Source organism: Adiantum capillus-veneris, chromosome 28 (genome assembly GCF_014529385.1).
Source record: "Adiantum capillus-veneris isolate H3 chromosome 28, ASM1452938v2, whole genome shotgun sequence".
Classification (NCBI taxonomy): Eukaryota; Viridiplantae; Streptophyta; class Polypodiopsida; order Polypodiales; family Pteridaceae; genus Adiantum; species Adiantum capillus-veneris.
In genome coordinates, this window is record NC_140958.1 from 119,082,663 (window position 1) to 119,092,834 (window position 10,172).

At 41.5% G+C, this 10,172-nt stretch overlaps 2 non-coding genes across 2 annotated transcripts; both read right to left on the reverse strand.

Annotated features, from left to right (window-relative positions):
* Window positions 1-579: 579 nt before the first annotated feature.
* Window positions 580-682, reverse strand: LOC147421185 (U6 spliceosomal RNA). The gene has a single exon (XR_015187072.1). It is a non-coding gene; the product is annotated as a U6 spliceosomal RNA (small nuclear RNA).
* A 169-nt stretch (window positions 683-851) lies between these two features.
* LOC147421186 (U6 spliceosomal RNA) lies at window positions 852-954 on the reverse strand. The gene has a single exon (XR_015187077.1). It is a non-coding gene; the product is annotated as a U6 spliceosomal RNA (small nuclear RNA).
* Window positions 955-10,172: the final 9,218 nt, after the last annotated feature.

Sequence of the window (10,172 nt, forward strand, 5' to 3'; positions counted from 1 at the left end):
GCCATAAGTGACGGGCAGGCGCCTAGGCAGTGTGTATCCATCCTTAGTGGAACTGAAGATCAAAGAGACATAGAAGCACATGGTCATTTGCAATAGACACCCTTTTCTTCATTAATATAGAGATTTTTTTTGTATCATATACACAATTCTGAGGGCGATTGTAAGTTAATTTAGAGAATTTTAAACGTCGTACATTACACACCTATATCATACACTTAGTCAAAGAGCACTGGTTTTACACCTGCTATAAAAACATTGATTTTTAGGATCTTGGTGGATAATTGTTCTGCCAATCATAATTATGTGTACAATGGTTACTTAGGAATGTTGTTAAAGGCTCTCTACACTTATAATAGGCCTTAAGTTCAACTCTCCGCATTGGATAGATCTTTAAGGTCTCTTGGGATAGTTTCCTACAACGTTAAAATTCTCTTCTTCTCCTCCTCCTCTCTCTCTCTCTCTCTCTCTCTCTCTCTCTCTCTCTCTATCTATATATATATATATATATATATATATATATATATATATATATATATATATATATATATATATATATATATATATATATATATATATATATCAAATTTGGACCATATCTCGATTTGGGCATCTCATCCTTGCATAGGGGCCATGCTAATCTTCTCTGTATCATTCCAATTTTATCGGGTGTCACTGAGGGGACCTCTCTCTCTCTCTCTCTCTCTCTCTCTCTCTCTCTCTCTCTCTCTCTCTCTCTCTCTCTCTCTCTCTCTCTCTCTCTCTCTCTCTCTCTCTCTCTCTCTCTCTCTCTCTCTCTCTCTCTCTCTCTCTCTCTCTCTCTCTCTCTCTCTCTCGATATATATATATATATCAAATTTGGACCATATCTCAATTTGGGGGCATCTCATCCTTGCATAGGGGCCATGCTAATCTTCTCTGTATCATTCCAATTTTATCGGATGTCACTAAGGGGACCTCTCTCTCTCTCTCTCTCTCTCTCTCTCTCTCTCTCTCTCTCTCTCTCTCTCTCTCTCTCTCTCTCTCTCTCTCTCTCTCTCTCTCTCTCTCTCTCTCTCTCTCTCTCTCTCTCTCTCTCTCTCTCTCTCTCTCTCTCTCACACACACACACACACACACACACACACACACACACACGCACACGCACACGCACACTTGCGTGCATGCACACACACACCCCTGTTTGAAATTTTTCCTTAGACTTTGAAATGATCTCCTTTACCTCTCCTTCTTAGTGTAGGAGGAAACGTAGCCATGCAAGTAGAGCAGTGATTGTTGGTGATTTAAAGGAGGGTGCACGTCTCGCTTAAAAAGGCATTTCATACAAGTGTAGATAGAATGATAAATAAAAAAGATCAGTGATTTGTTGGTGCTTTAAAGGAGGAGGGATTCCACTGCACTTCTCGATCAAAAAGACATCCCACAAAAGAGCAGTGATTTGTTGGTGCTTTAAAGGAGTAGGGATTCCACTGCACTTCTCGATCAAAAAGAAATTCCACACAAGTGCATATCAAAGAAGGACCAAGATATTAAGGACCAATAATCAAAACCATTGAAGGGACGAAAAGCTTCTGTGTACCTACCCCTGCCATCTTCATCTCACGAGGATGGCGGAAGTCTTCTCCACCAAAAGGTTAGGGGGGGATCACCTAGCAGGTTCATGGGCACAGATGCGTTGATGCTAGTAGCCAACACAAAAGAACAATGATACGCAATGTCTAAAATACTCATGCCATGAACACTGCCTTGAATCACTAAGGGAGAGATGTACAAGAAAATGAGAGAGACTTTGTAAATGTTGACATCCATGCTCATTGCATACACTCACAGACCATATTGATTTGATATATGCACGAGAGAGAGAGAGAGAGAAGAGAGAGAGAGACCTAAACTACACCTTATCACCAAATCACAAGCAACACATCATGCATGATAAACCGAAGTAAATAAAAAGAATGAGCTCTATGAATAGAAGGCATGCTCATTGCTTGTTTACAAATAACTTGCCACATGGTGCATGGTGGTTGCACATGAGTTTATCAAAGATGATTTATAAAAAGAAAATTCACGAGATAGAGAAAGAGAGTTTCTCGAACCAACCAACAAAGGTGATGAATTAGATGATTATACAATGGTAGCAGTGTTGCTTATATACTTGCACAAGGGACCTTAAGTATCCCATTCCCGAATAGATCAACCCAAAATAATGTCTCAAAAGTAAAATAAATACCTAAAATGGAAAAATAAATAAATAGGATTGCATTGAGTGTTCACTTGAGATGCATAAACTTTAACACCCTCTCTACAACTCATAGTGGACATATGTAGGAAGACCAAGTTGATGAAGAAGCTACCAATAGATTTGAGCTATTGTATTATGTTTGATCCTAGCTTTGGAACATGCAATTACAAATCCTTGAGCGAATGTATTTAAATCCATGATTGACCTTGGTGGAATGTTTTGGAACCATGTCAAAGCTTTTCCTTCTAATGTATCCCAATCCCTCAAATTGAGTGTGGAAATCAAATATGCGTTCTGGTCTTAGCACTTGCTTGAAGCTTGCTAAGTGGTCATATGGATCCCTAGATCCACTATAGTTTCTGACCCATTTTTGAAAATCAGTTAGTCTGACACGTCTATTTGGCTTAACTCCAACTCTTCTGGCAGTTGGTCCTGTCTCGAGTCCTTCAAACCAATCTGTTGGAAATAGTGACTCGTGTAGCCCTGCATTGGCTCTAATGTCACTCGGTTTTCTTCGTGATCAGGTAAGTTTGGGTTTTTAAAAATTGCTCCCAAAAGATCTCTCGCGGAGTTCCTCTCTTGGAATAGGACCAGGTCCTTGCCCCAATATCCAATCTCTTATAGAGTACCCTTGGTATCTGGTCTGTTCTACCTCCTCAAGACTCATCAGAACAAAGTTATTGTTATAATAATCCCTAAATAGGTAATATGGTAGATCTACTGAACCCTTATCTTTGATCTTGAAGATATAGATGATCTTCATGGGTGTTAACTGCCCTGGCTTGGCATGAGAACATAAAAGATCCTTGACGTTACTATCCTCCCAACAATAGACTCAATCCAAGGATTATCAGTACTAAACCGTTTCAAAGGTTTCATATCAACTTGATCGTATCCCTCAAATTGTAAACTCGGTGGACCTTCTTTTGCTACCATATCTGGAATTATTGTATTCACTTCCAACTCCCACTTGTCTATCACATCAGGATTTTCAAATTTCACATATTGAGTCTCGTTTTTATCCACATAAATTTTTCCTTGTTTGTTTGCCTCTTCAAACTCTATGTCATGGTCATCAATGCGAATGGCATACTCTTCATTAGGATCCAGATAAAATTGAGCTCCATGGACATTAGTCTTATAAAAGGTGAGTATGTGCTTATATCACACTGTCGTTCCGGTTCCTGAGTGAGTCGAATAGGAAACATTTCAGATGTTGAGTCGGAATAAGTGTCTGAGACTTCTTCAAAGATAGTTCCCAAGTGATCACCTTGATTCACACTCTCTTCAATGGATACCCTCCTAGCGGTCTCTCCAAATATTCCTTGATTTGCTAGTATACAACCAGATCTAAGGTTCATATAGACTTGTTAAGCCCTGGATAGAGTACTTACCGGCAAATTAGATTATTATCCATTTTTCCACTTAGCTTGAATTCAACTCCTGTCAAGCTCTCAATCCTTTGCCTACAACCTAGTTCCTCAAATGCATCCTTATTCTTACCCACTACTTCATACAACATTTACGAGCATAATATCCAGCTGTTTTCAATGGTTGATAGTCTTTTGATGATGTTTCAAGCCATAGATTTGAAATTCTGCAACTTCACATAAACAACTCTCAGATGATTCCTTTGGAGTGAGCAATGATTTGAGATCCCACCTCAGATTCTACTTACCCTACTCCTAGGTTCTATTGCAATTGGGTTATGGAAGGTGTCCACAAATACTTGTTGTCTTGTTTTTATGGTTTCTTCAGCCTTGATCTTACGACTTTTCTTGTCCATCAATCATTCTCAAAATTCTAACCTAATCCTACAAGGTAATTAGATCTTCTCCCAAGCTAGCTCTACACATCAAAAGACGACACTCTTAAGCTATACGATTTTAAAGAGAGTTTAATTCTAGGTGATCCTAGAGGAAGTTCAAAGACAACTACAGTCAACACTCTTGTTTTCCTAGTTTAGTTCTATTCGTTCCCCGACAGTGGCGCCAAATATGGATGGGTTTCCTAACCTCACTCTTATCTTATTGGCAGACGTAGCGAGACCATGAACATAATTGTCAATCCATGGGACGAAGCTGACTCAACTAGTGCATGGAGGCTACAAGAGGGTTTCAATCTCTTGGAAAACAATAGACAACTCGCATCTAACACAAGATACACTCAAATTACCTAAGTCATCAAAAGCTAATCACTAATCGGCAAACAAAACATGACCGTTACAGCATCAAACTACATCCAAATAATGCTATGAAACTTCTAGGACAAGTATATAAGACCTAAGCGCACATGCCTATGATCTCAAATATCACTTTCAATGAAGTGCAAAAAATGCAATTATTAATAGCAGTGAGATTTTGACCTAGTTGTTTCTGACCCCGAATGCATCTAAATGCTTAGCAATGCTGCCCCAATACGTCGCCTATGCTTATTTTGTGATTTCCTTGCTTAAATTCCTACTTATGATGAAATTAGGCCGCGGGTTGGCGACACCAAAAAGTATGATTTACCATGATATTTTTACATCAATGCATAGATCTGTTACCTGTGGTTGCAACGCAACAGTCGGCCCTGCAATGTGATAACCGACAAGGGAGAAGGAAGCATGAGAAGGAGAGAAGTGCGCGCTATTAGCTCACGCTGTGTATTTCTTATCCAAAAACTTAATAATAACTTTACAAAATTGGCTTTTATACCTTAGCCAAGGTTTTTTTGGTCAAAAACTAATCTTTTGGGAGCTCTAACTAAGGATAAATTGATACGATTTGGAAGCTTATAGCTTCGGCTCATAGATTATAATATCCACTTGTCAAATTGGAGTTACAATATTCCCGATTTATCAAAAGAATAATATTTTTGTCAATAAAGCTCCCAAAAAATGTTACATGGGTTATCTTGCTGCTTTGAGTTGCCCCAACTGGGCAACTCAAAGCCACATCATCACTCGCCAGACATCTGTCATCGACAACATTCACGACATCAAAACGGTAGCGCCGCCACCCACTCGTGCCTAAAGCCATCGTAAAGGGATGCCCGTTGTCATGCATCTTCGCTCCCATGCTAAGAAAGATGCCAGAAAAATGCACATCGAGCTTATTTGAAGCTTACCTAATTAATGGACAATGTTTAGTGCTTGCTAACATGCTAGTTTATGATTAATGTATGCCAGATGCGACTTTAAAGGGCCAACGGATGCCTTAATGATGCTAAAAAGGAGTATGCTTGAAGTGAGCACAGATGGGATTTTATGGTGGGTGTGTTCCCCATTCCCCCTCTCTAGCGTCATTTGAGGCATATAAAAGTCAAAATGCGGTGCGGCTCTTGGGGATCAAAGTCTGGGATGCAAACTTTTGGCTGGGCCTTATTGCTAGCATTGGATCCGTGAGCGGGAGATAGCAGTGCATGGAAATTGGGGAGAAGTTGAAGTTTCAATGGATTTTTTAAAAGTCTTTTCAAACTCACATGGAAGGCGAGCTCACCCAGATGCACCATGTTGCGAGATCTTATCCCACATACGAGGGCAAGATGAACCCGTTTGGAGTATATAAGCAGAGTCGTTTCCCCCTCATTGTGAACAAGAGAGACAGAGAGAGAGCTCTCATTCGTGAGCCATGGCAGTGGCACTACGGTGTCGGGGGATATGTGTTCAAAACGTGAGCCGAGAAGGCCTCGGGCCTCTGGTTGTGAGAGGTGTGAGAGAGAAGAAGAAAAACAGATGCATATGGCTTTGGCAATCACCGTAGTATTCAATTAATCAATTCAATCTCTGAATACAATGTAATTGGTAGCCAAGGTGGGCTATTAACAACACTAACACTTGCATCAATTGGTAAATAGGAGTTTAAGCTCCCTTTACAGATTAACTGGGCCGTTAACAACATCGAGGCTTATTAAAATGATTAATTAATCTTCAGACTGATGACGGTGATGGAAACTTTTGAGTGTCACTTTACCTGCTTCAACTGCCCCTTGGATTCTGCAAACTTTAATTTAAGTTCACTATGTGAGTCATCAAGTTTCAATTATTTTCAGCTGTCCTGCTTTGTGTGCTTTGCCTTGCCTTAATTGCCGCTCTTCTATTGCTAACCGTGGACGAGAGAGAGAGAGAGAGAGAGAGAGAGAGAGAGAGAGAGAGAGAGAGAGAGAGAGAGAGAGAGAGAGAGAGAGAGAGAGAGAGAGAGAGAGAGAAACCCTCTTCTTCTTCTTCATGGTTTGGTCGTCCAAACTCTCCCTTGCTTAGCTTCAAGAATGACATCGAAACAAAGAGAGGCTTCAGCTTCCCTTCACCGGCTTCAAGCCTTGAGCTTAATCTCCACAATTGAGAGAAAGAGCGCCTTTATCTTCCTTGCTTAAGTCCAAGAGCAAGAGATCCCGAGCCCTTCTTCTTCCAGCCTTCTCATTCCCTCGTTACCTTTTTCGTTTATCCTTGCACACCTCGGTCGAGTACGAGAGAGAGAGAGAGAGAGAGAGAGAGAGAGAGAGAGAGAGAGAGAGAGAGAGAGAGAGAGAGAGAGAGAGAGAGAGAGAGAGAGAGAGAGAGAGAGAGAGAGAGAGAGAGAGAGAGAGAGAGAGAGACGTCCTCCCTTCTTGCTTTGCTATGACTTGCTCACTGAGGACGAGAGAGAGAGAGAGAGAGAGAGAGAGAGAGAGAGAGAGAGAGAGAGAGAGAGAGAGACGTCCTCCCTTCTTGCTTTGCTAAGACTTGCTCACTGAGGACAAGAGAGAGAGAGAGAGAGAGAGAGAGAGAGAGAGAGAGAGAGAGAGAGAGAGATCCGAGCTCCTCTTCCTCCTTCCTTGCTTCTCCCTCGGTTACCTCCTCATGCTCATGCTCCTCATGTCTTGCCCCCGCATGCCCTCGTTCAATTCTCTTGACTTCCTCGTCTTGCCCTTGTTCAATTCCTCTAACTTCCTTGTCTTGCCCTCGTTCAATTCCTCTGACTTCCTCGTCTTGCCCTCGTTCTCCTGCCCGAACCTTTTTATGCAACTCGTTGATAAACCTTAGAATAGCCTCCCCCTCTCTTAGCAACGATGGCGCCGTCGTTGCTAGGGAATGCAAAAAAGACCATGATGATGTGGCAGTGGGTGAAGTGCTCAACTCAAAACTCGACGGGAGTAGTGCCGAAATTGTGCGCGCCGGCGAGCTGAAGATTTTTCATTACATGCTCATGCTCATCCGAGGCTTTCCTTGGCCAACGTGATCATCTCCCTCTTTGTCTCCTGCACCACTTGATGGTGAATGCCATGCCCTTGTTTTTCCCTTCCTTCCTTTTTCCATTTGCCACTATCTTTTTAAAGCGGGCGGCCATTTAATTTTCTTGGGCGGGCAGCCATGCGCCTTGGCCTTTAAGAGAGGCCCTTCCCATTGAGCTCATTGGTGGCCATTCGACCCCTTTAAGTTCATGGGCGGCCCTCAAAGGGCACCTCATTTGGCATGCACTTTGTCCAAGGCCTTGCCTCGCACAACATCTTTGTCCAACAGCCCTCGACTAACAATATCAGCGTGAATTTGTTGCCCGCACTACTTCTTCGACAACACCATACGCCTTCAATATGCAGGTATAATTGATTGAATTTTGGAGAGTTTTCATCTCTTTGCATCTGCTCAAAATAGCCAGTTTCCTAGCCCTGCCTCTGTTGGGTATATCCCGCGATCATTGCATTCCAAGAGACGACATTCTGGATATGAAACTCTTCATAACCTTATGTGCTTCCATACGGGCACCACATTATATCTACCAAAGCATTGCCAAGAACAACATCTTTCTCCAGCAGTCCTCGACTAACAATATTGTCTCGAATTTCATCTCTCCTGTCAGTGTCTTGAATAATGCCAAAAATTCATCCAGCTCAATTGTGTCGGCACTGACACCGGCCTCAAGCCATATTATCTCGTGAACCCAGACTCAGTCTGACAAGCCGTTAATTCCTTTAGAATTCTCACACTGTATAGAATGCATACAAACCCTGTTGAGGCTGTAAAATTCCCAGATGGCACACCGATCGAGCAGACCAGACGGGTACGGAATCGGTCCCTGATGAATCTTTAATGGCCAATATCTTGGCAAGCGAAACTCCGATCATTGATCTAAAAAGACTGACACGCTCCACAAAGTGAGCAATTCAGGCCCATGCATTCACTTCATCTCTGTCCCCTCAGTTGCAGTCACCCACTCCGGTACGGATCTACAATTGACTCAAACTTCAAACTGCCATAACTTCTTCATCGCAGCTCCAATCAATGAGCCGTAAAGACATGCTGATAGAGCACTTCAAGCACTGCAGTTCTAGATCATAAACTCCCATATGTGGTCACTTCAATCATACTCCTTTTTAGAATCATTAAGGCGTCTTTGGCTCTTTAAAGCCACACCTGGCATACATTAATCGTAAACTAGCTTGTTAGCAAGCACTGAACATTGTCCATTAATTAGGTAGGCTTCAAATAAGCTCGATGTGCATTTTTCTGGCATCTTTCTTAGCATGGGAGCAGAGATGCATGATATCCACCCCCTCTAAACCTACACAACCTCCAGTCTGTGCCAATTGCACTTCAATTTGCATCTGTTATAGGTACCTTCAGTTCCTTTCCATCATCAGAATCATATGACTGGTAAACATATGAAAAATAAAATAAGGCTTATACCTTATCATCAATGTTCTAGCTTAATCATTAGGTAGTTGCCCATCAAAAATCTTTGAACCGTATCTGTCGTATCTCCAAAGCATGCAATTATGGAAAACTGTTTAGTGAACCAAGCCAGACTCAAGTGCTCTAGTTAATGATACACACAGCTTGACCATCAATCTTGCTTTAGGGAACCCTGTCAAGCTCAAGTATGCCTTACTCTGTCTGCATACGGAATGGCCGTCAAGTCCTTTACTTCAAGTTCTGGTAGCAGAACCAACTCAAAAGATGTGAAGATACTTCATCAATTGTCCAAAGAAGTCAACTGGAAGCCAACCATGTAATCTTATTGAACACATAACCAGAAACTCTTCTGACTTAGCATAATCTAGAAACCAAAACCTTGTTCTATGCAACCTTCTACAACAACTTCAAATCTGCAACTTGCACTTTAGTAGGCCACAGGATCAAATGGGAAACCAATTATTTTCCCCACTGTGAGCATTCCTTTAAAAAGATTTGCACTATCCTCCAAGATCATAGGGAAAGTAAAATAATTTCCAATCAATAGAGCATAAACATAAATTAACCCACAAACCTTCATGAAAACCACCTGGATCATATGGCATATAAGTCAATTTCCCAAGACAATGCATATATCTGTCACCTCCTTGGGTCAAAAACTAGCTAGAAATCCCCTACATCATAGGGTAACATCAGATCCCATATAGCATCAGGTAGCACTAGATATTGCCATATCCCCTATGCAACTAGCTACACAATTGTCAATCATCAATCACACGTAAAAGCATTGGCAGTGCACCTTCACTCTCACTAGTATTGGAATCCCAATCATGCATATTTGAATACATCAAGTCTCTTGTAAAACTCTCTTCATTAGGTTTGCAAGATGCATCAAAGAACAATTCTCTATCTTGTAGAGGCTCAAAATCAAGTAGAGCATCATCCAACAACTGCATAAGATCATCATCAACTGCATCTGAACAAACTTGCTCATGCATGAATCTAGATTGATCGGTATCCTTAGCATTTGTATTTGAGAACCCTTCCAAAGCTTCGTCCAATAAGCACATAAGATCTAGGTCCACCACTTCAGAAGGTTCCTCCATCCTGCACATCTTAGGCTATTGTAAACGAAGATTTCCACATATGACATGCATACTAAACACATCTGCTGTAGACCGCTTTGCATGTCTTTCACCCTCATCCAAATATCTTTGCACTTCTGTAGCACAAAGTTCAACATGCACATTGAAAATTTCGTCTACTACCCTATCTGTATCAT